This window comes from Canis lupus, chromosome 18, assembly GCF_003254725.2.
Source record: "Canis lupus dingo isolate Sandy chromosome 18, ASM325472v2, whole genome shotgun sequence".
In the NCBI taxonomy this organism is placed as follows: Eukaryota; Metazoa; Chordata; class Mammalia; order Carnivora; family Canidae; genus Canis; species Canis lupus.
This window is the reverse complement of record NC_064260.1, coordinates 28,587,893-28,601,712: the sequence shown is the minus strand read 5'-3', so window position 1 is coordinate 28,601,712 and position 13,820 is coordinate 28,587,893. Positions and strand designations below refer to the sequence as shown.

Genomic DNA, 13,820 nt, shown 5'->3' with positions numbered 1-13,820 from the left:
CGCCCCACCTCTCAGCGGAGAACATTCCATCGCCTGCATGACCCCACTAGTGGCCATTCCCCATCCTTGGTGTCTGGCTGCCCTCTCTTGGCGTCGTGCTTTCCAGGTGTGCCCATGTCACAGGACGGACCAGGGTCACTCCTGCCTATCACTGAATGACCCTCCAGCCTGTGGGTCCGCCACACGCCACTCCGGCTATTACGACTGCTTTGTCTGCAGAAGACGGAGAAGAAAGGAGCAGAGCTGTGACCCTAGTGGCTGGGCAGCGACTCTGAAGTGGTGGGGAAAGACGCGCGACCAGATGGGAGAGGGCAGTGACAAAGGGGCTGGGAAGGTCATGGGCGCGTGTCACGGCCTCCCGTGCTCCCCAGAGCTGGCCCCACACGAGCTCCAAGGGAAAACCAAGGCCTCCTTCGCTCCAGACCCAGGTGACCGAGCTGGAGTCACTAATGCCCTTGGCAGGGGCCACTCAGGCGCATCCCTAAGTCATCAGTTCCCTCCAAACTCCCGTCACCCGCCCCTCACCCTCCAGCCCTGGCTTTGCCTTACGGAAGACCACGTGTGAGGATCCCACGGTAATGAAGGTAGAAAGACTTAATTACCTGGAACATTTTTTTTTTTTTTTTAAGGGCAAGAAATGCTTCCAGACTACATGTGCGAGAGGCCCCCGAGGTGGTGCCTGGCGACCCGTAGCTCCATGGAGATCGCCGGGTGCCTGGAGATTAACAGGGAGAGAAAGCACACACGGCGGGGGCTAAGGCCACTCGGGGCCCTGGCAGCTGGGGCTCTACCCTGGTCACCTGGAGCCGGAGCACACGCTCCCCATGCGACCGGTTGGTGGCCACGGCCCATCCACTCACTGTGGAAGCAAAGCCAGCCGTGCACGGGAGCGCAGCAGGCCCCAGGCCCGGGATCTTCGTGTCAGGTTCATAGTGAGACCATAAAGAGGTGCTGCCGATAAAAACCTGGGTGACGTGCACAGAACGTGTCCTGTGCACCAGACAAGGTGCGGCGTTCCGGGCCGGGGCCCTCCCTTTCCCAAGACAAAGTCGCTTTTGCAAAGTCTGAAAAGTAATTTGCAAAGCAGGGGCTTTACCCCTGTTTGCTGTAGGGGCCAAGCCTCCACAGAGGATTTGGGTTTGCGTTTGTTCATTAGAAGGAAGGGGTGATAATTCCACGTCGTGTCCTGCACGGCGGCTCTAGGTTCCCAAGGGAGGCCCTGCAGGCACTGTTTAGGCTCTAGGATGATTCTGCTTCTCGGCCACTTGGAAACGTGCATCAGTCCCGATACTGGCTCCCTACCCGGGTGTCTCACCTGCACGGTCTCCTGATTCCAGCTCTACTCCTTCAGGTCCTCTGCGAAGCCACCTGCGCCAACACAGAACATGTCTCCACGTCCTGTGCCACGGCCCTTTACTCGGGCATTTTCTTTTTCCCCCCAAAAAAACTTTCCAAAACTCAACTCGTCCATGAAATCTTCCGCGACCGAGGTGGAAGCCACCCAGACAGCCTGTCGATGTCTTCAGTGTGATTGATGTCAGCCTCCTGCGGCGACAAGCCAGCACGTGCCCACGTGGGCAGGCCTATGCCTCTTTAGGTTAATGTGCATCTGTTCTGCTCAGCCCCACCAGGTACCGTCAGGGCACTAAGATCCCGGGGTCCATCCTCGCCCCCCTGCACGGGAGGGAGGACACGGTCATGCACCCGGGCCACCCCGGGCTCAGCTCCCTGGGGTGATGTGCATGCTCCGTAAGTATTTGCTGAATGAGGGAGGGAGCGCTCAGTGATGACAGTGACAACCTGGAAGGCACCTCTCTCCACGCACACGGGGAAAAGCCGATCACGTACAAACAGAGCTGCAAATAGCCTGCCTTCTTGGGTATTTTATTTTTTTTTTATTTTATTATTTTATTTTTATTATTATTTTTTTCGGGTATTTTATTTTTAAGCATTCTCCCCTGAAATGCGCTGTGGAATGGCTGCGACGGAGCAGGGCATTTTCATTTCACCCCTGTTTTTCCACGTGGGGGCCACCATGTACAGGAGAGAGCAGAACTTAAGAGTGTGATCCCCCCGCCGTGGGGGGCAACACGGCCCCAGGATGCCAGTGTGTCCCGAGCTCTCTGCCTCCTCGAGCTGTGGAGCCCGCCCCCCTCTTGCTCTTGACCATGATGGTGCAGGACAAGGACGCTACAGGAGAGCCATGGCCTGCTAATTCCCGAACCACCCTCTCCTGTTGTGAAAAGATCAGAAAAGTCAACCTTCTGGGTCTTGGGGACCCCTTGCCCCGTTACATGTGATGTCAGCCCAATGGCTACTGTTCCTTTGAACGACGGTCATCATAATGTGTTCCCTCCTCCGGACTCGGAAGGGCTCCAGGGATTACGGCTGGGGCCCATGACCCCGATGCGAATCCCTCACCCTTCTCCTTTCTATTCGAGTGACCCTGGGTGACCCTGGGCAGGTTATTGAACTTCTCCTTATCTCTGAAGGAAGGTAGAGGGGGTGCTGGGAGGGTCCACTGAGATCATTCCCACAAGGAGAAGGAGGCCTACGTCCAGCCACCTGCACAGGAGGCCCTTCCTCCATGACTTTCCCTTTCTTTCTTTCTTTCTTTCTTTCTTTCTTTCTTTCTTTCTTTCTTTCTTTCTTTCTTTCATTCATTTATTTATGAGAGGCAGAGACCCAGGCAGAGGGAGAAGCAGGCTACATGCAGGGAGCCCGATGTGGGACTCGACCCCAGGTCCCCAGGATCAAGCCCTGGGCCGAAGGCAGGTGCTAAACCGCTGGGCCACCCAGGAATCCCCCCTCCGTGACTCTCTCTGCCATTTTTACCACGATGGTAACATAAGCACCCTGGGCTAAAGAGACTCTCCTGGAACAAAACCTCTTTGAGGGATTCCCAACCTTTCATGGCATCAACATCCAGGATCCATGCAAGAATGCTAAGAGGAAAGCAACTTCCAGGGAACCTGAAGCCAGTGGGCTACTCCTGTTTTAGCCTCGGGTGCCAAGGACTCACTCTTCACCTCCAGGGTATGAAGCGGTGGTGGTTCCAGGATCCCAGGGCAGGGGCAGGGTCAACAACCTGGATGAATCAGGAGGGGACGTAGCCTTAAGGGTATTTACTTGAGCAATTAGCTGCTTCCAGAGATTTGACCTTGGTTCTACAAGGCTGAAGCAGCGCCTTGGCACCCTCCCGGAACCCTTCCTACTGGACTTCACAGGGTTGCAGAATTGTGAGCCTGGTACTGCCGTCCCTCCACCAATCATGCACTCCCTTCTCTGAGCCTCAAACACCTAGCACCCCCGGGATAATCTAAGATTTACTTCATTGCTGAGCAGCATGTGCATTGTGTGCGTAAAATTGCTTTTCACCTTCCAACCATCTTCAAAGTCTCTGTTTAGTCCCTGGCCCTAGGAATGGTATTTTACATTCTTTTTGTGTAGTCCTACTTCTAAATGATCAACTGGTCTAGTTTATATTAGTTTTGGGGCCCCTTCCCCTTGCTTTTTAGCATATTGCTAGAGGGCGTAGACCTTAAAACAACAGGTAAGAGATGGTCACTGTTATAAACCAGGAGAATAGGAGTCATAGCTCAGCCCCATTCCCAGAGTTGGCCCGCAGATCCACTTCCTGCTCAGGCCTCCGTCTGGTGTGAAAACTATATGGATTATAAAAAGAAGGTACAAGTACATGACGTTTCATGGAGGCAAAGTGTCATTCTTTGAAAATCTTTTCCCTTCTTTTGCAATTTATTTTATTTTCTAAGCTTGTTTTACACGCCTATTGGTCTCTTCTTTAGAAAAATAGAATATATAAAGAGAATAAGCCATAATCTCATAACTCAGATATTTTTCTGTGCATATGAATGCATAATATATAAGTTGTCAGTACCAGACATAATTTCCTATGATCAGGTTTTTTAGATTAATAATACATCATGAACATATTTCCATGTCTGTACCCTCAGAGCAATGGTATCATCACTAATGACTGTGTGGTGTTTTATTTTATCATTAGGCCATATTACAGGTCCTTTACTGTCAGATATATAGGTTGTTCCTGATATTTGCAATGCCCCCGTGATTGTGCACGTACACATCCGTTTGTCCACTGATTTCTTTAAGATAAATTGTAGAAAAGGAAATGTGAGGTCAGAGGCAGCCTGACTTTTAAAGGCTTTTGGTAACATGCCATATTGGTCTCTGCAAGGGTTACACCAAGTTACTCTCTCGTTAGCACTTTATAAAAATGTTCTTTCTTTATACTCTTGCCACTCCTGGGTGTTTTAATTCTGTTTTTAATTTAAAGGCCAAGGAGGAGGCATCTCAGAGGGCTTGAGCTCTCCCTCAGTAGGGCTACATTAGATTTATGGGGTGAAGATTTGTTAGCCAGGGCCAGAGTCATGGGAATGCGGGCCTGTTTTTTTCTATTACCATGAAATCTATGAATCAGATCAAATAACTATTTCAGTCACTACCAATACAGCCACATTTCAGAGACAATCCAAACTGGAAAAAGCTATATACTTTTCATCAGAAAATTCCCATGGATGTGATAATAGCAAATACCCTTTTAGTTCTCTTAAGATTGAGGCAATGATATTGTTTCACTTGAAATTACGTATCTCATTTTAGACTGTGGGGAATCTAATTTATAGATATGTTTCCAGGAATAAGCAGAACTCCATTTGTTCCTAAATAAAAATATCAATCATAAAGGAACAGTCACTGCAACTTAACCACAAGATGTCAACTCTTTGTATATGAATCACAGACCTGATGGGGCTATTTGAAACTTTGTTACAATCTGTTGCTCTGTCCATTTAACCACCTTACAGAAGACAATAATTCTCAGTCCTTCTATTAACGAGGAGAAGTCAGAAATAAACTTAAGTGCTGATGGGGCCAGTTCAGAGTAAGATAAAAATTCCAAGTGGGACAACAATCTATATGCCAGTGTTTATACACAATGGAAGGCAAGGAGCTGTGATAATTAGTCAAAGGAGTAGTTCTATTTTCTGATCTCCCCAAAGATTTTAATATTTGCATTTGTTCCTTTCTGGAACAGGAAACTCTACTGACCTACGACCACTTTTTTTTTTTTTTCTTCCCTCTTTAAAGGTCTTTGTTTCGTGAAGGACTTAGAGGTTTGGCTCCCCTAGGGGCATCTCAGTCTTTTTATTTCCTTACTTTCCTCTTCTCTCTTTCAACATAATATTTTTGTTTGTTTTTCTGGGGGACTGGTCGCTTTACTGAATGAGCTTTACTTCCCCCCAGGATCTAATTATAGCTAGGTATCTGGACTGGCATCACAGCAGAAGGAAGAAGCCACGGCTCCAAATTCTAGGATTGAAAACAGATTACACACTTGCCCCATTTCTATCCATTTCATACCTCACTGACAACAAGAGACACGCCAAACAAATTCCTCAATATGTGCATTTGTGGTTGTACTTTCTGATTTTGAAATCTGTAGCAGGCACTAAAATGTCTTTGGGCTGTTCTACGTGTCCCTTCTTGAGGTCACCTTCTCAATGACTAAATTTTCTTTCGCATTCCTCTTGTATGGTTTCATTAGTTCAAGCGCGGTTTTAGATACCCATTGTCAAGATTACAACACTAAACTGTTTTTGGTTGCTTGCTTGGATAGATGTAGCTAGAAGAATATTTTAAACCAAAAGGGATCCCATTCCACCCTTGAATGGGATGGGTTTAAGAAACCAGACTCCTCTTTTAAATATCTGAAGTCCACATTCCCAGTAGGAGCAGAGGTCTCATAACAAGAGATAGTCCCTTCCTTTCAAAGTGAGCACAAGATAGGATCAGGACCTTTATAGATTTGATCTTACTTTTGAGCTTACATAATAACTTACAGAAGCACAAGTTTTGAGTGTCAAACTGAATAGTCCCTCGACATTCTTTAAGGATATATCCAAGAGACCTTTGCTCATAATCACTTAAAAAAATGATTTATTCATGCATTTTAGAGAGGTGGGGGACAGGGATGGTAGAGGGAGAGAAAGAGAGAGAGAGAATCTCAAACAGACTTCCCACTGAGCATGGAGCCCAACTCAGGGCTCAATTCCATGACCTCAAGGCCACAACCAGACCTGAAACCAAGAGTCAGATGCCCAACCTACTGAGCCACCCAGGAGCCCCATTAATAATCAACCTTCTAATTGTCAATGTAGTCCATACATTTCTGGAGATTACTCATGTAAATAGGTGAAATATCATCTTATGTCATGAGGTGGTATTAAATAATATGAAATATTATTTGTATCAAATAATATCACATATCAAATAATATCAGACTCCTTCTTCGTGATGATATCTTATCTCATTTTTGATGATTCATTCTTTCCTTTGATATGTATTCATGGTGTATGGGTAAATCCAGATGACTGTCCTCCATTTTGGGAGACAAAGTTGTTCTAATCCATTATATTTTTCTTTTGCGAATCCTTAGCTAGTAAATGTCGGGGGAGGGGATGTCACCAAAATCGGACCAAGTGAAATGACCAAAATTAAAGCAAACGTTTTCTTGCATGATCTAGACCCTCAACTAAAGAAGCATAAATATAAAAGAATAGCATTCCATCTTTCTAGAGGCATCATCCAGATGAAAATATTAACTGGACCTTGCTATCAAGATTGTCTATATAGATGGTTGGCTTTGGTCATAGTTCTGCACCAGGTACATTATTTTATTCTTATATTCATGCTTATGATTCTTTTCCAGTCATTTCAATGAATTCCCCTCCCTTGGCTTTATTTTTACCAACACATAATTCTAAGTAACATTGATGATTTATTAAAGTATAATTACATATTCCCACTGTGGCAAGAATACTGAGGAGTTACCTAAGCTCACATGCTCTCTAGATAAACTGTTCCCTCCATATCTTCTTTACAGAATAATTTAAGAGTATGCCTGAAAAATAAAAAAAAATTATCTAGTGGGCTTTGCTTTAGTAGTTAAAACCATAAATGTCAACAGTCTACCATAGAGTTTTCTGCTTTAGGACAATACAGACGATATGCCCCTTGAGATTCTGGAAAGACATGACTCCTAATAGACAGTTGGTAGCAGTTTGCCTTTATTCTGGTTAGCCAGATAAATTGTGGTGCTGTGGTCGCCCCCTCACCCAGGAGAAATTATCTTACTGTGCTACTAGGTAAAGAAAATCCTGATGCAACCCCTAACTGGCCCTTCTTTTTTTTGCAGGTCACTCCTATTTCACTCCTATACAGTGGGATGAGGGGAGAATATTGATTCCCTATTTCTAATTATTTTTCATCTGAAGAAAACTGCACCATAGTATTTCTCCTGGCCTCTTTTTACTCCATGTACTGTCTCCTCTCCTTGGTCATTAGAGTTGTTTATTTAATTCGTGAACTCAGGAGCATGACTTTGTCAGTTTTAGTTTAACTCATTCCCTTCACTCCTAACTTTACAGCAGGCTGCTGACAGGTGCATTTGAGTCTGCTATTCCATGCTGGAATTTTATGGTCAGGCTGTCATGTCAGGGGACCCTGTATTGGTCCCCTGTGTGCACCCTGCCATGGGCCTGGTTGGGTGAATCAGATTATCTAAGTCTGGGGTTTAATGGTGGGAAGCCTACTCTAGCCATACCCTGCAACAGCATCCTTAGATACTACCTGCATTATTAATTAAAGTGGCATCCACCTTGCCGTTTGCCTATTCCTTAGACTGATTAAACCTCACTTTGTTCTGAACTTGGGCAGCTAGAATGGAAACTCCAGGAGAAGAGGTTAATAGTGTTTGGAGCTTACCTTATCAAAATTTCTCCAACCGTTCCTGATCTTCCTGAGAAAAACCCAAAGAATTTAACGAAGCGTTCTGGATTTCAGCAGATGATGTTTATTTTACACCTGGAGTAAGACAACACAAATAACATATTTTTAGATCATATTATATGAATGAGAACAAATTTAGGGTAGACATTCCTGCCTGCCAACTTCATCCAATAAAATGAATTGATGTAATATTCATCTTTCTAACAAAAATACATAGATAGAGACATCACACACATATATCTAGGTGAATATGTGGGTCTATATGTAATATATATGTCTATAACACATATGTATTATATGTATTTAGTTGCCTACACACAACACACAATATATATACACATATAACACATATATGTGATATAAGATATATGTGTATATATATATAACATATATACATATAACACACACATATATGCATATATACATATATTTAGTGTATCTATCCTAGATTTGCTAATCTTTCTTTTGCCAATGTTCATTGCATTGATTATTGAAATGTGCCATATGTGTTTCACTGGAAAAGGTATTTGTCTATAAATATCATTTTGAACATACACTTGAGGGACTTCTTGTTCTTACCTAATCCTCTGTCATGACTTTAAAACTATACAGATAATTATCACTCTGTTTCAAATCTAACAGCCAAACAGACATAGAAAACTATAAAACAGCCACTATAATTTATAGGTTTCTCAGGTTGGGATAGCAACAAGAAAATAAGTCATTACAGGCACTGTATTGAGAATCGGAACGGATCCACTTAATAACCTTGCCATAATTAGCCAGGCAATTTGGGCAAGTGTTCAAACCTCACTGGGTCTTATTCTCTCCATATAAAAAATTAAAGACTTTGTACAAAGTTGCTCCTGGGGCCCTTCCATCTTTCAAATTTTGTGATAATTTTTCTTCTCAAGACGTGATGTGATATAGGTAGAATGGTTAGGAAGAATTTGCAGTAGCAAACCTATCATGCTTAGAAAAAGCCTGAATTTTTATAAATTTATCATATTTACCTAATTACTCATTTCAATCTCTGCTGAACAATTAGTTACTTATAATTAAATGATAGTAAGGTGACTGTAGTCAATTAATTTCAGGATCACCTATTGATTTAAAAAAACCAATTGTGTATCTTATGGAACTAAGTAAAATCTGATTTTTAACTCACAGGATTCATGATACTTTGGCATCCGATGACCAGTAGTCTGGTTATCTATCTATCTATCTATCTATCTATCTATCTATCTATCTATCTATCATCTTATTATCTATCTATCTATCTATCTATCTATCATCTATCATCATTATCTAGTTCTCTATCTTTCTATTTATCTATTTTTCTGCTATCCTAATGTTAAGGGAAAGAACCTGTAATTTTGAAGAAACTGAGAAAGCTGTGGGCAACCTGTAAGCCAGCTTACAGAATTTGACATTATATCATGACTCCCTCCCCATCCTCCCCCTTTCAGGTATCTCCCAAGGGGGAAAGATGTTTCTGAGTGAAACATTCATACCTAATTGGTGTTCCATATGTCATTGTCTTGCAAAAACAAAACAATTCCTAAAATTGGAAATTGAGTAGTAGCTGAAATTACTACTTACAAGGATAATTTAAAAACTAACACAAGAGATTTGTTGTTGTTGTTGGAATAATGGAGACTCACTTAAAGCTCTATCATGCTTCTGATATTGGGATAAACTACCTACATCATTTTACAAAGTAAGCCTCCTAATAACCCTATGAAAATGTTGAATTATGACCCTTATTTTATAGGTAAAGAAACTGAGGCATGAGTCAATTTCTCAGAAAGAGGCACTAGGTGGCAGAGCCAGCAGGTGTGTGTGACCCCAGAGCAATCCTCCTTCTCACTATCCCATATATCCTGATACTATAAAGCTTGTTGGCTACACCTAGGCCAGTACATATTCCGTTTCAATAGGTTCTCCGAGGCCCATATGTATGCGAGCCTCTGAATGCACTGGTTCATATACTTTTGATATAAGAAGGCCTTGTCTGATTTGGCTCTAGGACTATGATTTTTGTATTTCATTTCTATGATCAGGGGAACAAAATGCTGCTTTTCCCATCTTAGTAGCCTGAGTTTTCTGCCTCATATTTAGCATGTTTCAAAGAAATGTGTCGATGCTTACTTTGTACCCATGTTTGTACAGAGAACAGAGCCGGGGGGGGGGGTGCTGCCTGCAGAGGCAGAGGCATTGGGTGTAAAAAGCACTGTGGTGGGTGGCTGTGAAGAGGAGAACCGGCCAGAGGGTTTGTTGTTTAGAACAACGTGAGTCATATGACACAGATTCATAGAATGTGGGGCTGGAAGAGGCTTCACTAACCAATTAGTTCACATTTCACAGTGTTTAGTTAAAAGAAGTAAGATACGAGGTATTCATGAACCAGCAAGCGGATTTCTGGAGATCACCCATCCACCCCGCTTCTCAATAGTATAATCGAATCCTCAATTGTACATTATAGGCATCTCTTAGAAACAGAAATTCACTGTTCAAGGCTTGTCTGTGTCAGTCACATTGTGTGGCTGAAGACCTAGAGAGCTTGGTGGTGATGAGAAAGACCATGGGGTCAGACCAGCTTGAGTCTTAGGGCAAGCAGTGTCCCTTTCTGCTTCTGGAACTTTAGGGAAGGCTTAATATTTCCATGGGACAGTTTCCTCATCTGTAAAACAGGGTGATGAGAGTAGCCCCCTTCTCTGTGCTGCTTTGGGGATTGCATGAGGACTTTATTTATTTATTTGAGAGAGAGAGAGAGAGCGAGCACAAGCAGAGGAAGCAGTGGAGGGGGAGAGAGAGAGAGAGAGAGAGAGCAACTTAAGCAGACATCCCACTGAGCGGGAAGCCAGACTCAGGGTCCCACCTCACAACCCTGAGATCATGACCTGAGCCAAACCAGGAGTCAGATGCTCAACCCACTGAACCATCCAGGTGCCCCTACATGGGAATTTTCATAAAAGACTTTGCATCAAGGTCCAGCTCAGAGTAAGCAAGCACGTGCAAAATTTCCAGTTATCATCCACATCATCATTATCAACATCACCATAATCTCTTTTATGAGAGCCTAACATAATGAGACATTCTCTGAAAATTGTGTTTTACTTTTAGGTAAGGAAATATAAATCCCAATGAAAGGAGAGTCTGGCTGAAAACTAACAAAACAGAATGTAGTCACCAGCATGGTCATAGAGACTTTCAGGTTCTCCTCAGTGACATGGGAAAGACACCAATCTCTGTACATATTTGAAATAATATGTGTAATACTGTGAAAGAAGAGATTGAGGAATTGATCTTTTTTGCTTGGGACTGTCCAAATCAATTCTACCCAAACACAGAGGTTCTCCTAGCTTCTCATAGCTAGAACATGTAACTAAAACAAATGATTCTACACAATGAAAAGAGAGAGAAAAATAGAAAGCCTCACTTTTTTTCTTCATCATAATTGATGTGAAGGGATGTCCATTTGGATTCTGCTGTTCGAAAGCTCAGTTATGCAATATTCGTACAAAAATAGTTCCAAATCAATACAACATGTTTTAAATTTACATTAACATTTAAATTAATGAGAAGCTTAATGTGAATTATGGAGCTTTAGATGTTTAGGACTATGTCCCTTCTTGCCAACTTGGAACGGGGTCTATTGACTCACCTTCTCAGTCTCATAAACAGCTTCCAGACTTTGTGTATTTTCAGTGCCAGAGGATTTTCAGGCTGGTGAAAGATGCCATATTGACATCACCAGGGAATGAAGTTGGCCCTGTTCACTAAAGATGTAAAATGCTTCCAGCAACTGCACACACCTTCCCTGAAGGGCAGTTTGCCATAGATGACTGTCGGGCCTGGGAATGCGCTGGGATCGAAGCTTACTGCCCCCTTTCCCTTAATTAATCTTACCCAACCAATATTTCTAGAACACCTACTATGGACACAGAACTGTTCTGAAACAACCGATTCTATTTCAAGGAACTCCTCATGTATGGAAGGATAGTCTCACGGATAAACGATTATAGAATCACATCGCACGTTCTGTAATGATAGAAGGTACATTTTGGGTGCAGTCCGAGGCACCCTAATAAGACTGGAGGAGAACCAAGAACAGCTTCTGAAGAAATGAGGCTTGAAAGGCAAGTAGGCATTAGTCAATCAAAGAAGAGCAGAAATCTCACCGCTCAGAGGGGAGAGCCTATACGGGAGACTGACACCTCTGCTTAACTAAGCAAGAAGTTCTGAAAGACGGTATGAGAGGGGGCCTCAGGGGTGTGTGTGCACGTGTGTGTACACGTGGTGGTAAACGAGAGTGGGTATATAACAAATTAACAGGCATAGTTAGATGATTAGGCTGGGATGAGTTTAGAGAGCTCTCATATGCCAGGTTAAGGATTTGGGCCCCGTCCTTAAAATGATGCAGATGCAGAAGTTGTGATGTGGTTTTGTCTGTATTCACAACCCTTACGTAGATAGAAGTTTCAGGTCCACAGCAGGACTGAGCAGGAAGTAAGGAGAAAGACACCTCCTATCCCCAACCAAACAAAACCTTTCCTACCATGGACATCCCTCACCACCGTGGTACATTTGTTCAAATTAAGGAAGCGATGCTGACACATGGTCATCACCCAAGGTCCACAGCTCACATGAGCATCCACTCTTGGTGTCGTACAGTCTGTGAGTTTTGACAAGCGTATGATGACATAGATCTACCGTTGCAGATTCAAACCGAGTAGGTCTGTTGCCCTAAAATTTTTCTGCACTCTACCATTATTCATCCCTCCGTGCCCCCCAGCCCCTGGCAACCACTAGTCTTTTCATTGTGTCTATAGTTTTGCCTTTTCCAAAATGTTATGTAATTGGAACCATAGAGTATATAACCTGTTTTTAGATTGGCTTCTTTCACTTAAAATATGCATTTAAGTCTCTTCTATAGCTTTTTATGGCTTGACAGCTTATCTCTCTTTAGTGCTAATATTTCATTGTCTGGATTTATCACAATTTGTTCATCCATTCATTTACTGAAGGACATCATGATTGCTCTCAAGTTTGGGCACTTATGAATAAGTCTGCTACAAACATCTGTGTGTGTAGGTGTCTGTATGGATGTTCAGTTTTCAGCTCCTTTAGGTATATACCAGCTAGTGCAACTGCTGGATCACATGATACAAAGATGTTTAGTTTTGTAAGAAATCACCAAACTGTCTCCCAAAGTTGGCTGTACCATTGTGCATTCCTACTGGCAATAAGGGAGGGTCTCTCCTGGTCCTTGCCAGCATCTGTGTTGACAGTGTTTTCAGTTTTGGCCATTCTAGTGGGTATGTGGTGGTATCTCTTTGTTATTTTAATTTGCATATCCTGATGACATACGATGAGGAGCATTTTTTCATATGTTTATTTGCCATCTGTATATCTTCTTTGATGAGGTGTCTGTGCAGATCTTTGCCTTATGTTTAATGGGTTGTTGTTTTCTTCCTGTGAGTTTTGAAAGTTTTTTGTGTGTTACGTAGATTATGTATATTAGCACATTATCAGATGTATTTTTTGCAGTTTGTGACCTGTCCTCTCATTGTCTCAACGGTGTCTCTCATAGAGCTGAATTTTTTAATTTTAATGAAGTTCATTTATTGATTATTTCACTCATGGGTCAGGTCTCCGGTGCTTTGTGTAAAAAAGTCATTGCCATACCCATTGTCACCGAGGATTTATCATATGCTATCTTCTGGGAGTTTTATAGTTTTACACTTTACATTGAGGACTATGATACATTTGGGGCTAATTTTTGCTTTTGTTGGGTGTGAGGTCTGTGTCTAGATTTCCATTTGTTCCAGAACCATTTATTGAAAAGACTATTTTTTTCCCCATTGTACTGCCTTTCCCCCCTTTGTCAAAGATGACTTGACTATGTTTATGTGGGTCTATATCTGAGCTCCCTATTCTGTTACAATGATCCATTTGTTTATTCTTTCAGTAATGTGATACAGTTTTGA

The 13,820-nt window shown here is 42.7% G+C and overlaps 1 protein-coding gene across 7 annotated transcripts in view; it reads right to left on the bottom strand.

Annotated features, from left to right (window-relative positions):
• LRRC4C (leucine rich repeat containing 4C) overlaps window positions 1–13,820 on the bottom strand; it is a 1,155,306-nt gene that overhangs the window by 178,077 nt on the left and 963,409 nt on the right. For all 7 annotated transcript variants that reach the window (XR_007403558.1, XM_049096568.1, XM_049096569.1 and 4 more), the window contains one exon: window positions 7,804–7,902. The gene's annotated coding sequence lies outside the window, so the exon portion shown is untranslated. The remainder of the gene's footprint in view (window positions 1–7,803; window positions 7,903–13,820) is intronic.